General features: G+C 39.7%; 1 long non-coding RNA gene across 1 annotated transcript in view; it reads right to left on the bottom strand.

The window, feature by feature from the left end:
• Window positions 1-26,569, bottom strand: part of LOC136358710 (uncharacterized) — a 700,888-nt gene that overhangs the window by 658,494 nt on the left and 15,825 nt on the right. The gene's annotated exons all lie outside the window — the stretch shown is intronic.

Raw genomic sequence — 26,569 nt, 5'->3', positions numbered from 1 at the left:
CTGCTCTTTCCAGCCCTAGAGCAGCCCTTGACTGCTTAAAAAAATATCTTTATCCCATATTGCTACAGACAGCACAGCCCAGAAAAAGGGATATTCCTTGGTCTTTATACACCAGAAATCACTGGAAGAAATTCTCCAACCTGTATAAAGGACAGGTTGGTAAAGGACCTGACACATGCTTTGTGTCTTCCCACTAACCTTTCATGAAATCCATTATTCCATCTCTTGTTCTCTCTGACCAAAATCTATGGCACATGAGCTAAACTGAGGTGTTCTGGATTGAGTATTAGGAAAAATTTCTTCACTGGAAGGGTGGTCAAGCATTGCAACAGGCTGCCCAGAAAGTGGTGGAGTCAGCATCCATGGAAGTGTTTAAAAACGTGCAGATGTGTTTAGGGACATGGGTTAGTGGTGGACAATGCTGTGCTGATGGTTGGACACAAAGACATTATAGGTCTTTTCCAGTTGCCATGTTTCTGTGATGCTATAAATCACCACAAAAAAGCATCAGAATAGACTCCAGTCTGGCTGCTCTTGAGGTGACTTTTCTCTGGATGGGGTATTATCCCCCAAATGAATTCTTTAATTTTTTAAAGAAGAAACTAATTTTTTCCCTGACAGAAACATATCATTTCAGTAATTTCTGCTCCTTAGTTAATGTTTGAAAACTAAAAATCTTTCCTTTCTTTTCTTTTTTTTTTTTTTCTTTTCTTTTTTCTTTTCTTTTCTTTTTCTTTTTTCTTCTTCTTTGTCTTTTTTTTCTTTCTTTTCTTTTTTTTTCTTTTCTTTTTTTTTTTTCTTTTTTTTCCCTTTCCTTTCCTTTCCTTTCCTTTCCTTTCTTTTCTTTTTTTTTTCTTTTCTTTCTTTTCTTTTCTTTCTTTCTTTTCTTTCTTTTCTTTTCTTTTCTTTCTTTTCTTTCTTTCTTTTCTTTTCTTTTCTTTTCTTCTTTTCTTTTCTTTTCTTTTCTTTTCTTTTTCCAAGTGCACATCAAGTTCTTCTTCTGGAGGACTCCAAACCTGAAGATTTAATCAGTAGGGTGGGGACTCTTATGATGTTACCCACTGGCTAAATAATCCACTTTCAGTTTGTGCACACAGATTTGATACTTTTCCAACATCAGATAGCATCTCAAAAAGATTTCTTTTATCTTTATCCTTGTTCAAACAAGATGTCTGGGTGGTAATATTTCCGCTCTCTCTCAGCCCACGGAGTCCTAACAATAACACACTTCACTTGGGTTAATCAAACTGAGATAATAGTGTCATAACTGAGCCAAAATTCTGGAAATCTCATATAGCAGCAAGGGAAACACCAATACATTGAAATTTTCCTGCACCAATGCAACTGGAATTCTATTGTTGCGACTCTCTACACAACAATGTAGAGACTACAGGCAGGTTTTTCTTTCAGAGGAGAGCTTCTCAATATTTTTAGGATAACCAGCTTATTTTCTTCAAGTGAGCTGCTATTCCTGTTTACTAACAATATGGATAACTTGATTAACCTGAACTTTTACGTTCTTGAAGTTTAAAATTCCCTTGAATTGGGAATTATTGCCCATTATAGCTCCCCATTTAAATGCTATTTTACCCCTCCAGCTTCACTTGCAATCATAGTGCATCCCAAGAAAACTTCCTTCAGTTCCTGAATACACTGCTCAAGCCTTGACAATTTCACTCAGAATATTTGCATAAGGTTATTACGTTTCTGTAACCATCTATGAGCAAAGCTTTATTTATTCTACCCCTCTGTACTCGTTCCTAATAATACCACCATTCACAGCTTTGATCTCCTGTCTTGGTACGATTCTTGTGTGTTGTCAGCACTTTTTATTTTGATGATGTGACACAAAATCTTTTTCCAGCTGAATTTTACCAGGACTTACCTAGAGGTCTTCCCTCCCTGAACTGGGATATAACATGCTCCTATATGCAACCTTAGGATTGTAGCAAAGACTCTTGTCTTACTCAGGTTTTCCAGCCTAATACAACTCAAGATTGCAAACAGATCATCTGCACTGGACAATTGAAATGAGACAAGGTTGCCTCAGAGCTAGGACCTAAATCTCTGATTTCTGAGCTCCTCATTACTCAGCTAATTTTCCTACCTGTGTAGGTAGAGGGCTCTGTGAATTCTCTGATAAGAGCATGGTGTGATAGGACAAGAGGTAGTGGTTTTAAACTAAAAAAAAAAAAAAAAAAAAAGGAGATTTATATGAGATATTAAGAATATTTCTTCTTTGGGAGTGTGGTGAAGCCCTGGCACAGGTTGCCCAGAGAAGATGTGGCTGCTCCTGGGTCTCTGGAAGTGTCCAAGGCCAGGCTGGACAGGGCTTTGAGCAACCTCGGATAGTGGAAGGCGTCCCTGCCACGGAAGGGGTTGGAACTGGATGGGTTTTCAAGTCCCTTCCAACTCAAAACAGTCCATGATTCAATGACTACACAGAAAGGAGTGCAAAGAAAAAGAAGGGCAAAGCTGCTTAGTGAGGAGACAATTAATTTATTCTGGTGGTGGTAGAAGAAATACCCTTTGTGTTAAGATTTTTTGCTAAAATTAAGATATGAAAGCTATGTCAATGCTTTGCTCCTCTACTTCACAATATGTTCACCTTTTCACTTTACAGCCAGGTTTGGATAATTGAGGAAACCCATATGGCTATGGAACATTCATGGCACGTCTAATTGGGACAATAGAAATTGAACTAAAAGCAAATTATTTCCACAAGTAGCAACTTTTTTTTTTTTTTTTTTAGATTCCTATTCCTGTCAGCTGTCTGCCCAAGCACATTTCAGTCTGCTCTATTCAGGCCTCCATCAGCAACTGAGAGACATTAGTGTAGCTGCATGTGTGCTACTCTGTATGCAAAAAGATATCTATGAGTAATTAACTAAATTTGCAAGAGGAATTAGGATCAGTAATAAATGCTTTAGCAAAGAGGCATTTTTGGAATAAAAATATATCTTCAGGCAAAATTCTCATAAACTAGACATCATCTTTGATTTACAGTTTATAGTATTTTCTTCCCTGCGCCAAATATTCCCAGCTTCAGTGCTCCTGTTCTGTTTGGTGTGATTGACTGTGTAGGGTGGGAGGGCAGTTAAGTGGGATGAAGTTAAGTCAACCCAGCCCTGAACCTAGGGAAATAAAGAACATAAACTTCATTTTGTACTAACCAAGTCAGCCTGAAACCCACTGGTTTCACTCACTGGTCCTAATATACAAATATTGTGCCAGTGATAACCAACTCAGCAGAACACAGGCTTTGGTTGAAAGAGTAAAATATGGCCATGAGTACAGGGAGGAGGCAAAGATGAATGTTCCTGGGATGCTCCATTCCCATTCTGGATAAAACCAATTGTCACTCTCAGGCTGAGAGGGAGTTTCACCTCAGTAACAATTTTGAGAGCTGGCATGAAATTCTTGTCCACCTCTGCTTCTGTAGTGCAAGAAGCCAGAAGGGCCATTAGAATTCTCTTGCCTGACCTCCTGTATAATAAGTGGATTATTATGATCTCCTCTGTCCTTAAAGTCTTTAGATCACATTGTCGCATACCTTGGCTTTTGAAGAATTATCCCCAACAGGACTTTTCCCTTTTTTTTTACCTTTCAATTTTAAATGACCCTATTAATGGAGCTTCCACCACTGACAGGTTGTTTAAAAGTCACTTTAGGACTATTTTTTCCCCTTCTGCTAGTCAGCTTCTATGTTCCCTTAATTAATTTAATTTCATTGCTCATGGCAATGTCCACACCCTAAATAATTCTTCACCTTCTTTGGCATTTAAACCTTTCAAATGACTGTAGGCAATTTTTCTATTTCTTTTTAGTCATTTCCTAGCCAAGCTACATGGGTATTAGCTTTTCAGATCTGTCCTCATAAGACAGCCCTCCCCAGCCTCTTCAGTGATGTCTCAGCCTTGTTCTTCACTACCACACAGGCAGAGCTCTGAGTTCTCTTCCTGCCTTAACCCATCCAGCCCAAACACAGCGTGGGCAAAATTCCCAACTTGATGAGTCCATCAAAGCTGCCACTGACTTCACTTAGTGTTGGAGCAGGACTTAAAATCTGTGTGGTTCCTTTTGGTGAATGATACAAGGAAATGAGTTAGAAGCTCTGTGGTGTTATCTCTGAAAAACATTTTGTTTTCTATGTCCTGACACAACCTCATGGCTATTTTTCAGATCACTTTTATTTCAAGTAATTTTGCCCTTTTATTTTTTGTGTGAATCTCATCTGCCACACAATCTTTTTGCATGAATTGATTTTTTTTTTCAGGGTGCTTTACCTTGAGTTTTTCAGGTTGAATTTTATATCAAATTTCTTGCCAGAGTATTCCCTGTGTGCCCTTTTGTATTATTCCTCTTTCCCCTAGGGTGACTTCTCCATCCCTGGTATGTTCTCACTAAGATGAGTTTTTATTGTGCCCCTCAGTTTCTAACTGAGTGTCCTCATTTCAAAGAGGTATCAAGTGATTATATTTTACAAATACAATTATAACCTGCTATTTACAATAACCTTCCTTCAAAGCAATAATGAGACTTTCCCGACTTTTATTTTGCTGTGTGATATAAGCAAGAGGATCTCACTAGGACAGCTGTATCATTCTCCACATTATTCAAAGGAACCTTAGTTTTCATTAACTTCTTGCTGAGGGTTTTCATTACATTTTAAGCCCATACAATAGACTTATTAGTCAAGCCAGTGAAAATTAATGTGTTGAATTAGATTTTGAGTCTAATATTTGGCAATTACTTATTACACAGTAATACATAAAAAAATGTTAGGGTTGTATCAATATCTGTCTGTATCTTACCATCCATCCATAGGATATATACTAATATATTATATATATTTATTAATATATTCAAACCAAATATATTATTTATGTCTTAGGAAATATAAATATATGTGTGTGTAACATGTTTTGGTACACACACACACCTAGTAAGACACTAAGCATACCTGTAAAACACTCAGTAGCTAAGAGAAAGGGTCTAAAAAACTTCAAGTTGGTCATTCAATGCAAAAAGAAGAGTAAAATTCAAATTGGCAAAATCAAAAACAGTGAAAAGACACAAAATTAGATCAAGGAGTTTATCTCCAAGAGAACTGTTCAACATAAAACTTCAATTAATTTAGAAAAGTGAAGGTAGTTACTGAATAAGATGCTGAGTATTAAAATGTAAAGTATTGATTGTGAATGGGATAGAAAAAATTACATAATTTTGGGCTTAAGTACTTTTTCTGTGAAAATGAGGATGCAGGAGCGGCACATGATTGCCATGGCCATCTCGTCATGGAAGACCCAATTTCACTGCCTAAAAGTCCTTGGACACTGTCCTCCTCAATTACCTGGAGCATCCAAGGCATTGTTATGGGAGTGATAGATACAGGATCAATAGAAACCCTGTGATCCTTCAGAGTGGCACAGCCCTTCAACTGCAGGATTGTATCTGATGTACAAGAGTATGCACCCCAGATGTAACCTCAGCTCCTGCACCATCACCTTCCATCTGGACATGGCCCCAGATGGCTGCTCAGACAACCTGTGGCTGCCCTGGAAGTGTCCAGGGCCAGATTGGATGGGGCTTGGAGCAACCTGGGATAGTGGAAGGTGCCCCTGACCATGGCAGGGGTTTGGAATGAGATCATCTTTAAGGTCTCTTACATCTCAAGCCCTTCTGTGATTCTTTGATTGCAAGATATCCCCATCTCTGTTCCTTTATATCAGTTTCTTCAGACAGATTTCCCTAGGAAACAAAACTCCTCCACCAAGGTTTGTTATAATTCAAGCTTTATGTGGGTGGCTACCTGTCTGTCTGTGCATTTCCTAATTACACTTGCAAGGAAATCCATAAAATTCATCTTGACAGTGGCTGCTCACTGCTTGTTTTTTGGTGATATGGAGGAGCTGCTGTACAGGATTAGCAAATTTGTCCAAAATCAGGGAGGAAGCCTGTGCTAGAGCTTGGAACAGCTTGCAGGTCAAAACTGATTTTCTCCTCCTGTGTGGACAGAGAGAAATGAAGTTAAAGGGAAGAAAAAACTATTTCAAGGCAGTAAAATTAGGCAGAAATCAAACTTTAACCCTTTGTGCCTTGGAGTACAGATCATTGCCAAGGACCATTTGCCAGGGCTGCATCTCTCGGTGTTTTAATGAACTTCTGCAGAGTTGAGAGTATTGCAGGATCCAAAGCTGCCCAACACCCCAGCACATTTGTGAAAGCAAATAAAGCTTCCAAAATAACTTTGGTGCTGCCTATACTTTGGCACACTCTAGACAGTTGTCTGGTCCTGGGACAAGCTCTCATGGGAAATCCTGCATCAAACTCTTTAATGTTCTAAACCTCTGAAACCACAGATAACCATAGCAAGAATTCTCGCAGGGAGGATCCCTGACTAGTTCCACCTTCTGAGCCAGGTCCAAACATTTTGGGGACATTTCCAGATGTGCAGGAGACACTCTAAAGACTCATCAGTAGACAAAACTGAGTTCTAGTGTATGACAATGTTATGAAGTGTTAAATTCACCTGTGTAGCTTCTGGGTAAGCTCAGTTATTTCCTTGGCTGTTCTCTCCTAAAGAACAATCTTATTGATAACATGAATTTTGATTATGTAGTTTCTAAACTGAATGAAAATGCTCCTTTTGTGTTTTTGTAATTTGTAATTCCTATTACAAATGCTCCTTTTGTAATAAATAAGAAATAAATAAACAAAAAGAGAGAAAAGGAGAGAAAATAATGTTGAAATTGAAGTGTCAAAATATGATATTTAACATTACTGGATTAAAATATTTAGTTTTCCGTTCTAAGCAATTTTTCACGTTAAAGTGATTTTTATACAAAATGCAAAGTTTGGATTTAAAAACTCCATCTCTCACACACACACACAAACACAGGCAACGTCAAACCCAAGAAACAGAACTACATAGCAAAACCAGATACTCAGGTATGACTTTATGTGGTTGGGAAATCAAGGAGAAAGATGTGAAAGTAGGATTTGCAGAAGCACCTGCATGACTTGGGAACAGAAGTCTCATGTAAAGACGTGGTTTTATCTATCAAAGGGTCTTGCCCGAAGTTATTCAAGAGAGCAGTGACATAGCAGGAGGACCTTTGATATGAGTGTGTATTTAGTTTCATAATTTCTTTATCATTCGTCTGACCTACTGTGTCCTAATGTTCCTCTCCACCAGCTTGGTCCTTGTTCAGGGAAATTCCAGTTTATTTAATGTTTCTGCATAACCCAGTTGCCATCCACTGCAAACACATCACAGGCCACAGACTCCATACACCTGACCTGGCATTTACTGCAGCCCACAGATCCTTAGTGCAATCCATAAAGGGCATTTGGCATTGCTCTGCCTTGCCAAATCCACCTCAGGGTTGAGCTTCATATGTTCTCTTTTGCATCAGTTCCTTTAAAGATGGTGCTTTCTTTAATGAGCTGTCAGAGCTGAGCATTTCTCCGCAGTTAAATGGTGCCACGCTTTCCCTGGATTTATTCATGCTTATAATTAGGGAACAGAGCACTGTCCCTGTCTGCAGGCTGGGAGTTAGTGACAGGTGAGGTGCATGGGAAGCTGGGAGAGTCAGAGCCATCAGGTCATCCTGAATGTGGACTTTTAATGAAGACACAGAAAACTGAGGATTTGTAACATCAGGTTGAGCTGATGACCCCTCAAGCACAGCTGGCAACATTCAGTTCCTGATTTTTAGGTAAAAGGAAAGGAAAAAATACAAAGGTGTCCCACATGTTGTGTTCCCATATTAAGTTAATGTTTCTTTTATCCTTGTCCAAAGATGGGTGGAAAGAGAATTTTTCTTTTATTCTTCTATGGTTACTTTTATTGTCTCACTAAGGGTGAGACACAATTTTTATAGAATCATCATAGAACCACAGGAAGGTTTGGGTAGGAAGGGATGTTAAAGAAGATCCAGTTCCAACCCACTGCCATGGGCAGGGACACCTTCCATTATCCCAGGTTGTTCCAAGCCCTGTCCAGCCTGGCCTTGGACACTTCCAGGGATGAGGCAACCCAAACCAAGCTTTTAATTGGCCATTGGAACTTTTTACTTTCCAAAATAGAAGTACATTAAAAAAAAAAATTCCTAACAGTTGCTTTTCAATATGCAATGAAATTTTATAAAATATTCTGATAATACCTTCCATGAGGAGTTAAATAGGATTGCTCTGATAAGTCAGCATTTTAAGGACAAGGTGGCTTTTGATATCAAGGTTTGTTTATATTTCAGGAAAAAGAGAACCAGCTCTAATCGTACTTTATCTGCTTCTCCTTTTTAAGCTGCTGTCTTTTGGGTAGAGAGATCATTTTTACAAAGAGTTTTTTACAGCAGACCCACTAGGCATTATTAGAATCAAACCGATGATATTCCTCCTTAGGGCTAAAGAAATGGAGATAAGAGAAGTAAATACAATATTCAAGGTAATTTTTAATAAAACTGAAAAAGAAAAAAGGCTGTGCTTTCTTCAAATTTAGATGATTCTCCTGATTCTGACAATAAATGCAACAATTTGCCAACCAAACTAATTTTCCAAAGCAGACAGGGTAGAACCAGTAATTTTATAATAGGATGAGTTTGCAGGTTTAGTCACAAAGAAATAGCCATTTCCTCTTCCTGCAGAAGTTGATATGAAAAGAGGGTAGATAGCATGAATAATTATGATGGCTTGAAGAATATGTTTTGAAACTGCTTCAGAGTGAAGATTAACTTTTTTTGAGTAGATGGACATTTTCAGAGTAAGTGTTCAGGGAAAGGGCTTGAGTAATGCAAAGCATTTTTATTTTATTTTATTTATTATTTTTATTTTATTATATTTTATAATAAATTTATTTCCTTTTGCCCAACAGGGCACTACATACACATACAAGTATGCCCATGTATCTATGAAACTCAAAACTAGTAATAATTCAGCCTCCTCAACTGCTTTAATCCAAGGGATATAGTGAAGTTCCTGTTCTGTCTGGTTATTAACCAAGATACAGGCCAAATCTTCAGAAGGCCACATAAAACCACAAATCTTTGACCACTCTGAAACTTACTAGGAAAAAATATAAATTCTAATGGTTCCAGGAATAGGTATGGATTAGTGTGTTGAACTGTTTCATTTTAACAGGTCTAAATAATTTCTTCTTTTCATTCTCTCATTTTACCATAAATTGCTTTAAAAGTCAAAACTGAAAATGTCTGTTGACCAAAAAAAAAAAAAAAAAAACCAACCTTCTTAAAAATTTAGTAATGTCTAAGTGGGCTTTTTTGTACTTCTTGACTTCCATATTGTCCTCTCATTTTTCTTTAATATTAAACCAGCTATTTTTTTTTCTTTCCCCTGAGAAAACCTGTGGATTCAACAAACAGCCAACTCCTTCCAAGGATTTTGTTGAAAATTTTTGACCCCTTTCTGTTTATTCCATGCCCTGCTATTCTAATGCCTTGCTGCCCTGTAATCCTGACACAGGAGCATTTTTTCCCAGGATAGACACAAAGCCCATGGGAATGTGCACATGTTGGAGCTCCTGCAGCCTTTTAATCTGCAAGTGGCACCATTAACCCCAATAAAAGCGTTCACAGGCATGTGCCCCAGTGCCCACTGGCCTGGCCTTTGTTCCCAGGGCTCATCCTGCTAACAGAAAAGGAAAACTTGGCTAATAAACTGACTTAAATGAATGCATGAAATGTGTCCCCTTTCTCCCTCAAGTTTGGGCTGTACACATCAGGTGAGTGGCCTCAGCTCGCAGCTTCACTTCTAAACCAGCTGTGAGAGGATGAGCTGCCTCCTGAGAGCCCTGAGCCTGCTCCCTCCTGTCCCTGTGCCCTCCATCACTGCAGAGAACAACCTGGATCAATAAATCATGGAATAGTTTGAGTTTGAATGGACCCTAAAGATTACATCGTTCCAACCCCCTGGCATGGGTGGGGGCACCTTCTACTGTCCCAGGTTGTTCCCATCCAACCTGGCCTTGGACACCTCCAGGGATCCAGGGACAGCCACAGCTTCTCTGTGCCAGGGCCTCAGCACCCTCACAGGGAAAAAAAATTCTTATTAGCATCTAGGAATATTTGATATATTTAACTTCTGCTTAGCTGATGCTGAAAGGATTAATCCCACATTATTTCTTTATTCTGGTTTGACTCAAGCTTGGAGTTCTTCCAGTGACACCCACAGGCTTTGCCTTGCATCTTTTCACCACAGCCACCATTAAAACAAAAGATCAACACTTAAACCCTTTCTTTATTTCCCACTGTCACTTCAGATGCAGCTTTCCCCTTGTAAGAAGAGGAAATGCCAAAAGTGTCACAGTAAATGCAATTACCAGCGTCTGGTTAGTGTTTGGGGGCTTGAGCCTTTTTGTCTGTTTGTTTTCTTCTTTCAGCTCTCGCATTCACTTCTCCAGAGAAAGCTTGACGTATTTAAAGAACCATGAGCGAGCCGATCCCGCAGAAAGAGCTGCTGTGACAATAAAGCAGAAGTTAAGTGACACCAAAGTCCCCTTGTCTGCCAGGCACATGCACACCCGGGGTCCCATCTGCCGGGTCCCGATAACTCATTTGCACGGGGCACGACGAATGGCTCGGCTCGGAGCGGGCGGAATCAGCTGCAGCACACGTGCCTCTTGCTCTCTAATTCTTTATTGTTATTCCCTGAACTCTGGTGGCCCCAAGCAGCAGGAGACAGGGACACATGTAACAGCTCTCACCCTCTGGCCCAGATACCAACCCCCTTTTTTTTTTTTTTTTTTTTTTTTTTTTTTTTTTTTTATGTGTGTGTTAGGCTACAAACACTTCCCAGGACTCTCATTCACTACGGCAGAGCTGTTCCGAGAATTCGGCTGACACTCACACGGAGCTCGTTTTCTGTTCCTTTCAGCAATGCCACTGCTCAGGAGGGTGAAACGCTCACAGCCCGTCCAGCCTTCTGCTGAACAAACATTTAGCAAAATTCCACCAGGAAAAAAAGGAAAAAAAAAAAAAAAAAAGGTCCAGCAAATCCATGTCTGTATCAGAGCAGCAGCAATCAGGAGCCAAGCAGGAATTTTTTCCCAAGTAACAAGGAGGTACTGCCCACACTTGGCTTAGTTGGGCAGTGATTTACATACATAACTCTCCGTGAAGAAGAGGTATCCGCTCTCTTTGACCTCAGTAAATCAAAAGCAGACAGGTCACAACTTTTAACTTATTTCTTTGGATACCAATCCACCGACACCCAGACCTGTATGAAGCACATGCATAATACATGACCCAGCTCTGGTGCCAACCATCTGACTTGTTTTAACCCCCCCGGTTTTTGTATTTTAATGGTGCTGAATTTAGACCTGTCATTTCGGGTTCTTCCCCTGTCGGTTGAATATACTTGGCCAGAGTTTGTTCTCTGCCTTTCCAATGAGGTCAGTAACTCAGTGTTTACACAGATGTTTCACAGAGTAGAATCTGTTGTTAACATGTAAATTGCATATGTGTGTCTGCCACCAAGTGTATATATTTACAGCTGGATAGTTGCAGGTATATAGAGATATAGGGATCTGCATATAGATAGATAGATATAGATATAGAGATATAATATGCATATAAAGACAGAGAAATGCACAAATTTATGTGTAAGATTTGAAGTACTATATAGGTACTACATGTAAGAGATCAGAAATTACATAGGTGTATATCTATCCTATAGGTATTCAGAGATATATATACACATATATACATATATTGGAGGACATTCTTATCACATGTGATTATTATAATTTACTGTCTATCATCACATGGTGATGAGATATTGCTTCTGTTCAAATAGGTGTAAATATCCTTCAGCAGCTCCAGGCTTCTTATTTAGGAGGGAAGAGAGATGGTTTTGGTGTCAACATAAAGAGTCTGCTTTCTTGTCTGCCTCAAGTCAAGTGCAGCCCTGCACCAAGCAAATTTCATTGCTTTTTCAAATTATTTTTTAATAATTAGAAATACTGTGGTTATTATTATTAATAATAATAATAGTAATATCAGAACAGGCTTTCTGCAACAAGAATGCCTCGAAGATGAAGGAGCAGTGATGAAACTGAATACATCATGTTTTACCTTTGCAATTTAATGGTTTTGAAAAGCCTGAAAGGAAAAAACTCTGCATTTCTTTAACACAAATTATTCAGGCTTTGTCCCTTTAAAGAATCATAGAAAGTCCTGAACTGGAAGCAACCCACAAGGATCATTGACTCCCATTCCTGGCCCTGCACAGGACAATCCTAATAATCCCACTGTGTGGATGAGAGTTGTGCAAATGCTCCTGGCATTCTGGCAGCCTTGAGGCTGTGACCATTCCCTGGGAAGCCTGTTCAGTTTTGGGATGACCCTGGAATCTCCAGTCCCAAACTGCAGATATTTCAGAGAAATTGTGTTCGAAGTGTGAGAGAGGTAGAGTCACCACACATCCCTGTGAAATGTAATTACCCCTAAACTTAGTGGAATAAAAGGATAGAATTAAATACTTTATCCTCATATTTTTGCACTGAAATGTTAATCATAGAATCACAGAATTGCTTGGGTTGGAAGGGACTCTAAGGATCATCAAGGTCCAGCCCCCTGCCATGGGCAGGGATACTTCTAAAAAGAGATATATCAGAGCTGTGTCTGTGCTAGTAGGTAAGTGAAAATCTCATTTTACCTTTCATGTCCTCCTATAAACTGCTTTTACTGCTTTCCCCCTCACTCTGCCTCACTCCTCTCCCCCAAAAGATCCCACATCTTGTCTATATAGCCCCTGGCCCTATCAATCCCACAGTGACCTGCACCAAGGAATTCCTTCAAGGTACATCCCACCTCATGCTCCCAAGAGAAGCTCACTGCTAACAAACCAGTGGCAGCTGCCAATTAAATCTTCAGCCAATATCTCCACTGAGTTTTTATATAGATGTGCTAAAGTGTTTCCTCCTTCAAACACCACAGAAGAGCTCTGTTCTTGTTTTCACCCTGTTAAATCAGAAGTGCAGAGGGAAGGGAAGTTTTGATACTGGGGATGACATTTTCAGCACAGAGGCTTTCGCTCCCAGCCCTCGCTCGCAGCATCGTTTCTCCGTGGTATGAAACAACCGTTTATGGCAAAATAAAGAATCCTTTGAACAGGGGCAGGAGCCCACACCCTCCTCATGTGATAAGCTCATGAGTCACATTGCTTCTTGCTCTTGCCATCCCAGGGAACAGTTCCCCCATTCCCTGCATGGAAGCAGTTTGAAATTCCCATCCTTCCTCACTGCTGCAACAAGCCCAGTGTGGGTGGATGATGCTGAATTGATCGCAGAGCTCAAACTGATGCTTGTCTGGCTGCACGTGGCCTCCTGACCTAATTCTGCTTGTGATTTGCAGGCAGGATGTGCTTCTCTCTCCTCGCCCATACCCTGCCTGCCTGGAGGAAGACTGATTTCCCTAAGCTGAATCTAACCAGGAAAAAGAAAAATAATAAAACTGCGTGGGAGAGACAAATGCAACCTCTCCCAGAAAAGGATGGATCTTCTGGCATCTCTGAATGTTGTTTATTATACAGGCCACAGAATTAAACATCCTCAAAGCCACGAAATAAAGCTTGTTCAGGTGAAAATAGTAAATGAAGGTTTAAAGGCAAAGGGGAGTATCTTTAATATTTAAAGACCAGACACGAGGTAGAATAAATGAGAAAACTGTTTGCAGGGAGGGAGAACAAACAGATGTGAAATAGCCTATATCAATACACCACCAATGGGGCTAAGGACAGTCATGATTATTTAAGCTTTTCAAGGGCAAAATAAATAACCCAATCAATTTTTTGTAAGTGAAAAATTGGTAAAATGTAACTGCTACTTACACAGAAGTAGGAAGGGAGCATAACCCCACATATCTGACATGACTTCAAGAGTCCTAACCATTTCTTCATCTTTAGCTGAATTTCAGTTTTGAACCTCGTCTCAGGGATAATAGAGGAGAATGGAAAGGATGTAAACAGACTTAACAAATACTACTATAAATAGTAAGAAGATAAAAACTGGTGTATAAATAAGGGAAGTAAATCAAACACATACATTCATCTTTTATTTTTGAAGAAGGAATTGAAATGAGACTTTCCAATGGGTTTTAAAGGTAAAACTGTTTAATTAACAAAAAAAGACATTTTTCATGTAATTAATCCATGGCATTTGGTGTCACTTTCTATTAGTGTAGCAAAATATCTCTGCATATATAGGGCGAATTTATGGATGACCCATGCCTGGAAGTGTCCAAGGCCAGGTTGGATGGGGCTTGGAGCAACCTGGTCCAGTGGAAGGTGTCTCTGCCCATGGCAGGGGGTCAGAATGAGATGAGCTTCAAGGTCCCTTCCAACCTTACTCATCCTGTAATTCTGTGTTTCAATGATAAACTTAATTCCCATAAACACTGCTTATGTCAAACTGTACTTGAAAAAATTCCAACAGTTCATAATCAGTTTCATTCAGCAGTCATTAGATTATTGCATGAGTTCTTCATATTTTCCTGGGTTTCACAATTATTTTTTCCCCTTTCTTTTTTTTTTTTTTTTTCCCTTGTACTCACAGTATTAAAATTGCACACATCATCTTCAGCTTCAGCTTGCATGTTTTGCTTTAAAAATGCCACTTATGTGTTGTTCAGGATGAAATAATGCTGTGTGATGGTGTTCAAACTAGACCTTCTGTGGCATCTCCTTCATTAAAGGCCTTTACAAACAGGTTAGAGGATGAGCTCTGAGAAACAACACAGGTAGAGCTGATCCTGCCCTGGGGCTGGGCCATGGATGAGGTGACCTCTGGAGGTCCCTTCCAGCCTTAGGAGTCTATGTTTCATTATTGTGATACAGTAAATTGCTGTGCCCCATTAAAATGACACAACACACATTTCTGGTTGTCCCGAGAGAGCTCATTAGAGTGAGGTGAGATTTTGGTTTAACCCTCTTTTTTTTTTTTTTTTTTTTTTTTCCCCCCCGGTATAGAAACCGACCAAAAAATAGGATGTGACCAACCATCCAGAAACACAGAAACAAACTAATACCCCATACCTGTTGTAGGAGATTCACCTTAAAATCATTCACTTTGCCATCTCCTTCTGAAACATCTTGCACTGATTCCAGTTAGAATCTGGTCACTGGAGAAGATGATGCTGTCTGAGTTTCTAACTGTGATTAGGGTTTTACTTCTGTGTTCCCTATTTCTGTAACATCCAATTCTCAAAACTTATATGTGTTCATAGCCTAAACTACCTGTTAACCTTCAGGTGGACCAAGCAAGGTTATCAGACTGAGTATTTACTATTGCTAGAATGTCTCCAGCAAAGTGTTTGGAGAGGTGGTCTTTGAGAATACCAGGGGAGACCTGGGGTTGCCACAGGGGTAGAAGATTAAGTGAAGGGAGTTTGTGAGTCCAGCAGAAATGGTGCAGGCTGGGGAAGATGTCATTAGTGAAGTTCTACTGTAATTGCACCCTCAGAGGGCAAAACCAGAAATGTTTTATATTCACTCAGTGGTTTTAGTACCGGCCAAAGGTAGAATTGAGCCTTTACTGTAAGAGCTGACTGAGTTTAGTTTGGAGTTTAGAGGTGATCATATTTTATAAACTCTATTTTCTTTTTCCTAGACACTGATAAAAACTATAGAGAGCAGATCTCCAGCACTCCTCTGTACAGCTGGTAACAAGACAAAGGCACATAGATTAAGGAATTCTCAAAAACAGAGAAAACAATCCAGACAGCCTGGGCATGCACTGAGGTTCATTGCTGCAGGCACTCACTGCTAAGAGGTTATAGGGGACAAAATCTGCATTGATCATTCTTGAATTTGTCAGTTTGCAGCCAAATTCAAAGGGAAAGAGCAGTGACTGTGTGATTGGGAAAGTAAAACTGTTCATTAATACTTTGGGTGGGTTATGAAAAATTCAGGCATTGGAACAGGCTGCCCAGGGTAGAGTCACCATCTCTGAGTGTTCAAAAATGCGTGGATGTGGCATGTGGGGACAGAGGTTAGGGGTGGTTTTGGCAGTGCTGGGTGAGTGGTTGGACTCAACAATTTTAGAGACTTTTTCCAACCTTAACAATTCTATAATTCTAAATATTCCAAAGATTCTGCCTGATTTAAATCACCATACATATATATACAGACATGTAATATCTGTTCTATTTCTCAAATCAAGCTCAGATCAACTCACTGTTACCAGGCATAGATGATGCTAAATTAAACCATTTTCCTGCAGCTAATGGGACTGTTCATGATCCTAAACTTCTTACCAGGAGCCTCAGGCATGGCTAGCCAGTAAGGAGACAGCTATTTCCCTCCCCCTTATTTTATACATTTTAAACAAATAGAAGTTTAAATTACAGAATTCAGAGTGGCTTTTCCTTCACCTCCAGACATCAATCTTCCTTTTTCTCCCTCCATATTTTATTTTTCCCATTGTTCTTTAATTTAAATAAGACATTATAGGTTGACTTGCATCTTTTCTGTTGGTGGTATCCTGCATTTTCAGAAATCAAGGACTCCTTGTGGAAAAACTGTGTAGGCAAATCAGAAGATTTTACTTCCTTCTAGTAGGTTTATTTTCACTGTGCAAGGACTGCAAGTCCACCACAGAAATTCCAGGAGTCCACCAGAAGGTGCCAAACATTCAGTCTTAGAGCTCTTCTTCCCATAACCCTTTGATATCACAGGACCATTCGTGGGTATGAAGCTTCAGCACTCCCTGTTCTCCCACCCTTTCCTGGGATTTGTGTGTCTCTGCTTTGCAAAATCAGTAACTCTTTTGTTCAGCAGCAGAAACTGTACCCATTTTCAATCCCTGTAGCAGATTAGATGACACACAGAGACTAAAAATGAAAAACGGTTCAGGCTAAAGTGGCTAAAACTTGACATTTCTAGCTAAACCAAATGAGACTCAGAAGAACCATGATCTTTTAGACAAGATGGAGATCTCAGATCCAAGAACCAAAATAATTTATCTTTCTGGGACAGAGGAAAGATTCTGCTTGTTTTAATTGTGCCTTCATTGTTTGTCCCACTGCCTGAGGTGTGGCTACAAACCCAAATCACAGCTGCCAGATCCCTCTGAGCAGCTTTGACTTCATCCTTTGATTATAACATTAAAAGATATTAAAATGTTGCTTCCCTTCTGAACAACATACAGTGGGAATGGGAAGGGTGATATGTTGGATAAAACTTGGATAAAAGGTATTTGATAGATTATGAATTTCTCCATCACAACTATCTCCTGTTATCTTCTACCAATTTTAATACACTGAAGAGGACAACTCTAAGTGAGAAGCAATCCCAAGTGATCCCAGAAGACCTGAAATCCTCAGATACATTAATAATCCTGCATGAAGCTCCTTTCTTTCAGCAGTGACTGCAAGATCAGGCCCCAAATTAATGAAATTGTAAACACAAAATGAGAAATGGAGGAGCTGAAGAACATAAGCCAGAACAGAAGGATGTTACATTTAGGTGATGTGTGGAATGGAATAAGAGGGTATTTGAGAAGAAAGAGAAAGGTTTTCTTACAAGTAGAGAAACTAAGAGAAGGAAAAAATCAGAGTGAGGATGGGGAGAAACCAGACAGGGAAAAAACAGAAAGATTTTCTCTGCTTTTAAATCTACTTCATTTTATTTGGCAGAAGGACTTCTGTTTTTCATTGGTGTAAAGGTATGCAGTGAAAGCTGGGAGATTCATTCCACCTCATTACAAGCACAATTAGGCACCTCTCTCATATTACCTCATATTTTATGTAGTCATGGGCCTTTCTTGGCAGAGTTTGTGCCATTCAGACCATACAATTAGAAATATGTCATTTGAATAATGGAGAGCCAAACTTACCTTCTAAGCATCTCCCATCATTTTGGAATAAGAATTCATGAGAATTCTAATTTCTCTTTGTAATATTATCCAGAACCTATTTTTGTTTTCTTATCAAAGCTATTTAAAATCATGAACTTCACTGTGCGATAATTTACTTCATAACACTTTTATTTCTCCTTTAAGGTTTTTATTATTAATGAGAATGCATTTTTTATAGCACAGAATGCTGATATCTTTACTTATAAAGACAGTAGGAAAGTGTCATTTGATCATCTAATGACCTCTGGTGGATGAATCTAATTGACTCACAAACACATAATGTTTCACACTGGCTTTAACTTGTATTGATTGCAATCCTGCAGGGCTGTGCAGCTTCTCCAGGCTGCAGAAATATCCAGCCTTTAAAAATAATCCCATCCCAACCCAGGAAGAAATATGACAAGTCTCAAGTGTCTCATGAACTAAAACCATAAAAACCTCTAATATTACTCATTGAGTCTAACTTTGTCCAATTTTCTTCTTGTGATCATGTGAGGAATGGCCTTAAACTGAAAAAGCAAATTGAGATTAGATATTAGGAAGAAATTCTTCCCTGTGAGGGTGGGAAGGCCCTGGCACAGGTTACCCAGAGAAGCTGTGGCTGCTCCTGAATCCCTGAAGTGTCCAAGGCCAGGCTGGACAGGGTTTGGAGCAACCTGGGATAGCGGAAAATGTTCCTGCCCATGGTAGAGGGTGGAACTGGATGAACTTTCTGCTTCCTTCAAATGCAAACCATTCCATGATTTTGTGATCCTAAAGGTTCCTTCTTTTGTGCATTTCACAGCAGACAAGGCAGATTCTCCTCTTTTCTTCCCCTGCACACCTGTCCAGCTGTATTTTTACAGCACAGACTGTGTATCTGATCATGAGTACATCTATTGTTGTGTAGTAGTTACACTATGGGACAATAAGGAAACCCAGAGAAGATATCCTTGCAAAACTACACTATGGAATGCATAAGTACCTGTCGCTGCTGAGCAGGAGACAAAGTAATGAAAAGTAGCATAAAGGAAGTAGAAATTCTTTCCAGTTACACTTTGTTTGCTAAACATTTCAGGAGGCTGTAGAAGCTTTTTGATCTTCTTAGGTATTGCTAAGTACTCCTTAAAAGCAGAGGTGTAAAAGCAAACCAGAGGGAAAAAAAAAAAAAAAAAAAAGTAAAACTGTGGATCTACTTTGCATTTATAGCAAGATTCTCTTAGCTCATTCAGTCTGTCTGAGACTTCCTTTAAAAGGCTATAAAAATATATCACCTATTTTAATGTGGGTTTATTTTTAGCTGCTAAAGCATATAAAGTGAGACTATACTCAGCTCCTCCACTAGTTATGTTTTGTTAATCTTTTTCCCTTCTGTGTTCCCACCAAATACATGCTGTTACCTGAACATGAGTTGTGCTCACAGAGGGTGTCGTGAGGGTGCAGATGTCACCTAGAGGAGTGACAGCACAGATGGATCTGAGCAGCTTCCAGTACCTTCTAGAGAGGTTCTTCATGTACTGCAGAGTCAAGGACTCCATATCCAAACCCCAGATTAACCTGAAGGGTGCCCATTCAACTAGTTCTGCCATTAAAGGTCTTGGATATGAATCCCATCTCTCCTGAATCCCCAGAGTATCAGAGTTCTCAGACTGAACAGCAAATTTATCCTCCCTTATAGACTGTGTTTGCTGTAGCCATTCTACAAAAAGGAGATTCATTCCAGCTCTGTCTCCAAACAGACAGAACATCCTGCACTGAGCAAATCCTTCCCTCTTCTAAATCCCTTGTCTCCCCCTCTTGCCTCTGTTCCCTGTTTTTATTCCCGCACGCAACCCCAGCACCAGCAAAAAGCTCTCTTGGACAGAAAACAAAATCCTTTAACAATTCCACCAACATAGAAGCCTCGTTGGGGAGGAAATGGGAAATCTCTTCCCCTTCACTCTGGCTACCAGCAGCTGAATCAATGGAGGTCATTATATGCCTTGCCCAAGATGTCAAGGGGTCAGGAAAGAGCAGCTTTGTTGAAGAGTTGCTTCAGCCCGATATTATGGATTTGAACAATGAAAACAGAGCTGGATTGTGAGAACCCATGTGAGATTATTTAAGGCAAGATAAAGTCATTTTGATCATTGCTATTGCAAGTGGGCTTTGGATCAAGAAGGGCACCCCTCTAGTTAGAGCTCTGGAGAGGATTAGTGCTGAGCAGAGCAGGAGGAGGGAGCAGGACATAGGCTAAGACAGAGCTGCCACACCTCTGGAAAATGAAAATTCACCTGCAGGGCTGGACACGGGACACCAGGTGATCCCATCTGGATTCCCCAGACAGTGTTCTCACACAAGAAAATGAGATTAATGGGACGGAGGGACCTAAAATGAAGTTTTTATGAAACCCAGGAAACTTCTGGCTTGTCCTGAGGAAATGTCGATCCTTTAGGCCAGGGCAGTCACTCTCAGGGCATCAGGAGAGGAAACTGTGGTCCCTTTTGTTCCTTTGACTCCTTGCCTTGGTCTCCCAGGATGACACATCATCTACTCCTGCAGCACAGGCTCTGGTGCTCACAGGCTCACCTCTGTCCTGGCACCACTCCTGGACAAATAAATCACTTGGATTGAGTTGTCCAGGATTGAGTTGTCAATACTGATTCGGTTTTTCTCACCTTCCTTCCTTCCTTCCTTCCTTCCTTCCTTCCTCCCTCACTCCCTCACAACTCTTCATCCCTCCATCTCTCCATCTCTCCATCCTTCCATTCCTTGTTTCCCATCTTCTTTTAATCCTGTCTTTGGTTAAAGTTTAAACCAACTGAAATTCCAAGCTAGAAAAACGACTTCTTATAAAGCAGAGATATTTTTCCACCCCCTCTCTTTTTAGAAGCCACAGATCTGGAACATTTAGTACACTTTTTGGGTCTCAAAAGTTGCAGCTAGAAAGGTAAGCATGTTGGAAACAATCTTCCCAAGAATAGCTCCAGTTTGAGTCATTGGCATTTTACAATAATAATAAAAATGAAAAACATTTCCTCAATAATTCCAAGCTTCCTCTCATTTGGATTACTTTAACTTGCCTCCAAAGTTTGTGGGAAGTTACATGATCTTATGAGAACATATTTGGGCTTGAGTTTTTCTTTTCATCTGGAAAACAGGTGAATTTGCCCTCATAACTCTCTTCTATGGAGGATGCAGGAGAAAGCATGCCTGAATTCACTCTCTATTTCTTTCAGTACCAAACAACAGCAAACCTTGTTTGTGCCTCTCATCTCTTCATTTACCATCTTCTTGGTTTTAGGTTCCCATTTTATGTGTCCCACTAAGATGCCCAAATTCTAGGACTGATGACAACCAAACCCAGGGCAGCAGGAAAACTGCACCAACCTTCTTGGACAGAGCAGCACCTTGGCCCAAGCAGAATTTGGGAGTGTGACCACAACCTGTGGCAAATGCCAGAAAAAGCATGGAGTAGCACACCTGCTTCCAGTTCCTGCTATTTAGCTGAAAAATGGGAATTTATTTGGCCATGGCAGATCTAGTCCCATGTCAAATCCCTGTGTCAACATGAGCTTGAATAGTTTTAAGAGATCTGAGACATTTTCTACATTTCTTCGAGAAAGTTCCTGTGATTTTATTAAAGTACTGAACTCATGGGCCAGGCAACAAATTATGATGGTCTTTGTTTACTGGTTGATGGTATCTTTCCATCATTCAGTTTTCTAAAAGGGGGATTGCACAGTGGTTACAAGTACTTAAAATTCTTTGGGAGCTCTGGACATTTTTTTTTTTTTCTTTTTTTTCTCCGAGATATTCAAGCACCCAAACCCAGAAGTTAGGCACTGAGGTACTTCTGAGAATCCCATTAGATCTCTGATTTGCATCTTTAGGCATCTCATTGCCTTTAAAAATGTTGTCCCTGGTGCCAGTGAGAATTGGAGCTTTTGCATATCAGGCTCTGGTGCACAAAATGTGCAAAAGTTGCAGGGATTTTTACTGAAGGGATAAAACCCATAAAAGTTGAAAGATATGAGCTGTCAATTTAATCTCAAATGACAAAAAATAAACCCAAAAAAACCCCCACGGTCACTGGTCTTCTTTCTTTGTTTCACTTTTCAAAATTCTTGCAATTATATGCAAGTACCTCTTATGGTGGAAATCGGTTTTCCTAGACAAAGAATCTGATTTTTTTTTCCTCTTAACTGTACAAAATATGCAATTGAAAAAAAAAAAAAAGTGAGCAGTTGGAGTGTGGAGAAAAATGAGGCTACATCTGTAGGATTTTGTTCTGCTTTTAGTATCAAATCACCAAACTCATTACATTATTTATCCTACAGGCTTGTGCTGCAAACATTGAATACAACTCATACCCTAGGAAAAGAAATTTGTGCTTTTTAATTGCCTCTGATTTGAACAACCATTAATTTCATTAGTCCCTCGTTTTATTTTATTTTTTTAACTTAATATGGGAAATCAAACCAGTTTATTTTAAAGCACAGCTATGAGCCACTGATTTTTTAAAATCCTAAAAACTGTGAATTGCACTATACATATGCCTATGCATATGCATACACCTACCCACACATAAACCAAAACTGTATAATTTATATTAGAAACGTGCATGTGCACACACAAACAGGAAAATATTTTCTTTCCTCTCACTGTAGGTTCCAAACCTCAAAAAGTAGGAGTTTGTATGAATCAAGGGATTTCAAGGAATAAATCCCAGTGAAGTCATTCTTCTGTCCTGTGTTTAAAATATCCTGGGTTTGTCATAGGCTATAATTCAAACTGTGGGGTCGTAAAATTAATCTTTTTCTTTCTGCGATTTTTATTTGTTTTGATCCTTTATTTCACCTACTGAGAAACTCCGAGTACACTGTAGGTGAAAGGATAAGTTTCAGTTCACATTTGTGGGGTGTAGAGGGGAGACTCTTAAGCAGAACACACGTTTCATTCACATTAAGTCCAGGTTTACCACAGGGGGAAAAACACTCCTTTGTGTCATGGTATTATGCCATGTGGCATATTCAGAACCCTTAAATCTGTATTTAGGAACAAACAGGCGAGCTAGGAAATAAATTCTCAAATTTTTCGATGGGTTTGTCTGTGTTATTGGTGTGTAGAGGTGCTGGGCTGTTTCACTCTGGTTACATGTCCTTCATGTTACCTACAAGTGAGCTTTGATCTGCTTATATTTTGGAAAAGGTACATGTATTCCCAGGCAGGGACACTGAAAAGAGAGGAATCAACATCACTGGTGGCGGCTGGGATTGATGACAACCAAATTATTTAGTTGCTCTCAGCCACTTCAAGGTTTGATCCCACACCAAGCACCTTGGTCCTTGCTGTCAGCAGTTCTTAAATTAAGTGTTGTACAAAACTCTGCTCATTTCAGCTTTTTTCTTGGTGTTGGACCACTTCAGAATTTCCCTTCTTTGCAGAAGATTCTCCTCCTTTGAGATCCCCTGTAGCCAAAATATTAAATACCAGCAATGCCTTTCAGAGCCAAAAAATTCCTGCTGGCTTTGAGGCAAGTCAGGAAAAAAACCAAAGTGGAGTATTTTGGATGTTTTAGGCTGATTTTGTCTCACTCAGATAATCCGACCCTCTCAGGATGTTTATTTTGTCTTCATACAACAGTGCATTTGCCCAGGATTTTAGGAAACTCTCAGAAGGGTATAAAAATAGGTTGTGCAGAGATGTGAGCTTTGTCCTTTGTCCTTCCAAAGGGTTAAAAAAAAAAAAAAGAGAGAGAGGAAAAGAGAAAAAATAAAAGGTTAGTGTTTTCTGTCCATTAAAGAGAGTATTCTGCTCTGAAACCGAATTGGTCATGCATTCTTCCCGCGTTTCCTGGCAGAGAGGAGAGTGACTGCAGCACCTGCCTCCCCTCCGCGCTCCGTCCTCGCCCTGCTGGGTCTGTCACTTATTACCCTGCTCCTGGCCCGCAGCACCAAAGCAGCTTTGAGACGCCGATTTCCCTTAGTTAGCTCCATATGAAATTCCTCCTGGAGCATAGCTGGAAGTTGTTGGTCTTTTTTTTTTTTTTTTTGTTTGTTTTTTTTTTTTTTTTTTTTTTTTTTTTCAGCAGGACAAAACTGCCTGTGCTGAGCAGAGGGGCTGGATACCAGACAATTTGAACAATTTGGATGGGGGTGAATGGACAGTGCTCTGTTTCATTTTTTCCCCCTCGCATTTTCCCTCCAGCAAATGCCATTGTCATTTGTAAAAAGAAAACTTTTTTTTACTTTTGCTGAAGAGCTACTTTGACACTTTAAAAAAAAATCCATTCGAATTTCTCCTCACTAATTTCTGTTTAATGTTTTGGATTAACCTGTTTTTCGTCTTTCTTCCTCTTATTTACCTCCAGTCTTTATGCCTTAGCTCGATCTTTGAATCTGAGCAGAGAAACGTTGACAAAATGATCCAATTTTTCATGCTGAAAAAGAAAATTCTACTAAAACTGATGTATCTCTGATTTGGTCTCAAATCTGGGGTGGAAAACCAGATGGTTAATACCAAAAATTTCTGAAAAAAATTGACTTATTTAAAAAGCAAGTTATTTTCTACAAAACAGATGTACAAAGATCTTTCACCTCTAAATGAAAGTGTTTCTTCTCCTGTGCATTTCCTCACTGAATTTTTGCGACCTGAGAAAGATTTTTTAAAAGGGCAGGTCCTAAAGTAATTTCTAAAAAGGAATATTTTATCTATAGTTCCTAAAAGTCATTTTGCTTTGTTTTGGTGTGATGCAGAATCACACCCTTGGGAACAAAGAATTTCCCCAGTGAATGGTCCAGGGCCTGAACTCTCCCAAGAAGAGAAAGATGAAAAGTTTTGGTCAGCAGTAGGGTCCCATTTTCCCCATGTTGAGACTCACTTAAGGAGTTTTTGGGGAAGCAGGTGGTGAGATCTGCAGGTGACACGGATTAGGTGACATGGATTAGGTGACCTGGTTACATTCTAACATGAAACTAGACTGGCCTGAGTATTTCTCACTTCCTATTCCTGCTGAAGTCACTCTCATGCTTCCTTCATCCCAGACTATGCTCATGGCAATAGGAGGAGATAAATCTATCTCCTGGAAGAGGCAGGTGAGGTTATGAATGTTTAAGGAGCACTTGTGGAAAAGAAAAATACATGTCACTCCCTCTGAAGGATGACAACTACAGTGATCCACAGTCATGTAAAACTAAAAGGAAGGAACACTCTACATATTAGTATTAATGGTCCATTTTTATTTCCCTTTTTCTTAAATAAAAGAGAAATAAAGAACATTTTGAAGTGTACAAAATACGACCCATCCCCTTAAATATATCAGAAATTAAGCTTGCTTTTTCTTCATGGTTGAAAGAAGTAGTTTTAGAAAGTGCTGTAAAGTAAGACAGTCTGGAGGGTAATAAATTTGTATTTCTAGAAAAAGATATATGAAAAGACAAATTTATCCCATTCTTATGATGTGTGTGTCTCATTAGGGCTAACAAAATTCTTTGGAAACTGTTGCTGAAAAGGGCTGGGGGAGTATTGTGTGGTGTCTCAGTGCAAGAGAACTGAAGGTTTTCAAGTGTTTGTTTGCCAGGAGAAATGGGGAAGCAGAAAGCTGGCTGCAGGTGGATCCCATTAACCCTGGAATAACGCATGTCAACAAGCAGCAATTCTGGGAATTTTTAAATATCTACCCAGTCTCTCAGCTGCATATTTCCCTCCTGCCCTGAATTTGTGTGCTGTAGTTTTATCTCCTGGACATTGTAAGAAACTAAGGAGAGAGATTCTCTCTATATTCAGGTGCCACATCCTCTTCCACCACAATATTCTCAAGACATTTTTCAGGGTCATATTGAGTGAAACAAAATAAAGAAGTTAAAACATTAATTTAAATTTTCCTCTTAATGAGTCAAGAAGAACACATAATTGTGTTGTCCTCTGGAATATCCATCTTCAGGGATCACCTGTGGCCTTTTAACTGTATTTTCTCGGCTGTTTTTTTTCCCCAATGAGTAAGTGAGTGCACACACCCCACCAGCCCCACCACTGCTATTGAATTTTTGTGTGCTTGAGGGGCACTTTGCCTGATGAGATCCAGTTGTGTCCATTTTGGTGCTGCCAAGCCCTTGGCAATCTGTTTAGATTAATGAAAGGTGCTCCTTGTAACCAAATCCCCTTTCCTGGGGGTAACCCACTCTCCACCTCCAGAACCATCCCCAGGAACACGCCAGGCCGAAAGGGAGACAGTTCTTAAATAACTTCGTCCTTGCTGCTCAGATTGATATCTATGAACAGATGTTAATTATAAGGAAAGCAATAGTTGAAATGCAGATGGTATAGAAAATGTCTGTGCACATTCAATCTGTGTTGGTTTTTATAATACCCAAACAGTGTTCCCATTGAAACGCTGGGTCTGTAGGAAAATGTTGCAAGATTTTAAACAGAACACCCCTACCCCCTTGTGGCATAATGGCATTGCTGGAATGGAAATAAACCTGTATGAAAATTGCTTCCTCTGGTCCTCTAGAGCACCTTAATCAGGTGAGGAAGGAACTCTGGAGAGCTTCTCCCTTCCCTCCTTACCCTGAGCTCTGCAGATCTCAGCCCAACTATTCACTCGGTGTCCTACAGTGGGAAGTTAAGCTTTTGCTAAAGAAATCAAAATAGACCAAAGCTAAAAGCTGGTAATTGTTCGGATTATGTCCCCTCATTTATTTCCCTTTCTGCTGAGCTTTAAATGTCAGTCTCCAC

Source organism: Sylvia atricapilla, chromosome 3 (assembly GCF_009819655.1).
Source record: "Sylvia atricapilla isolate bSylAtr1 chromosome 3, bSylAtr1.pri, whole genome shotgun sequence".
Taxonomy (NCBI): domain Eukaryota; kingdom Metazoa; phylum Chordata; class Aves; order Passeriformes; family Sylviidae; genus Sylvia; species Sylvia atricapilla.
The sequence above is the reverse complement of the archived record's forward strand: the minus strand, read 5'-3'. Positions and strand labels throughout refer to the sequence as shown.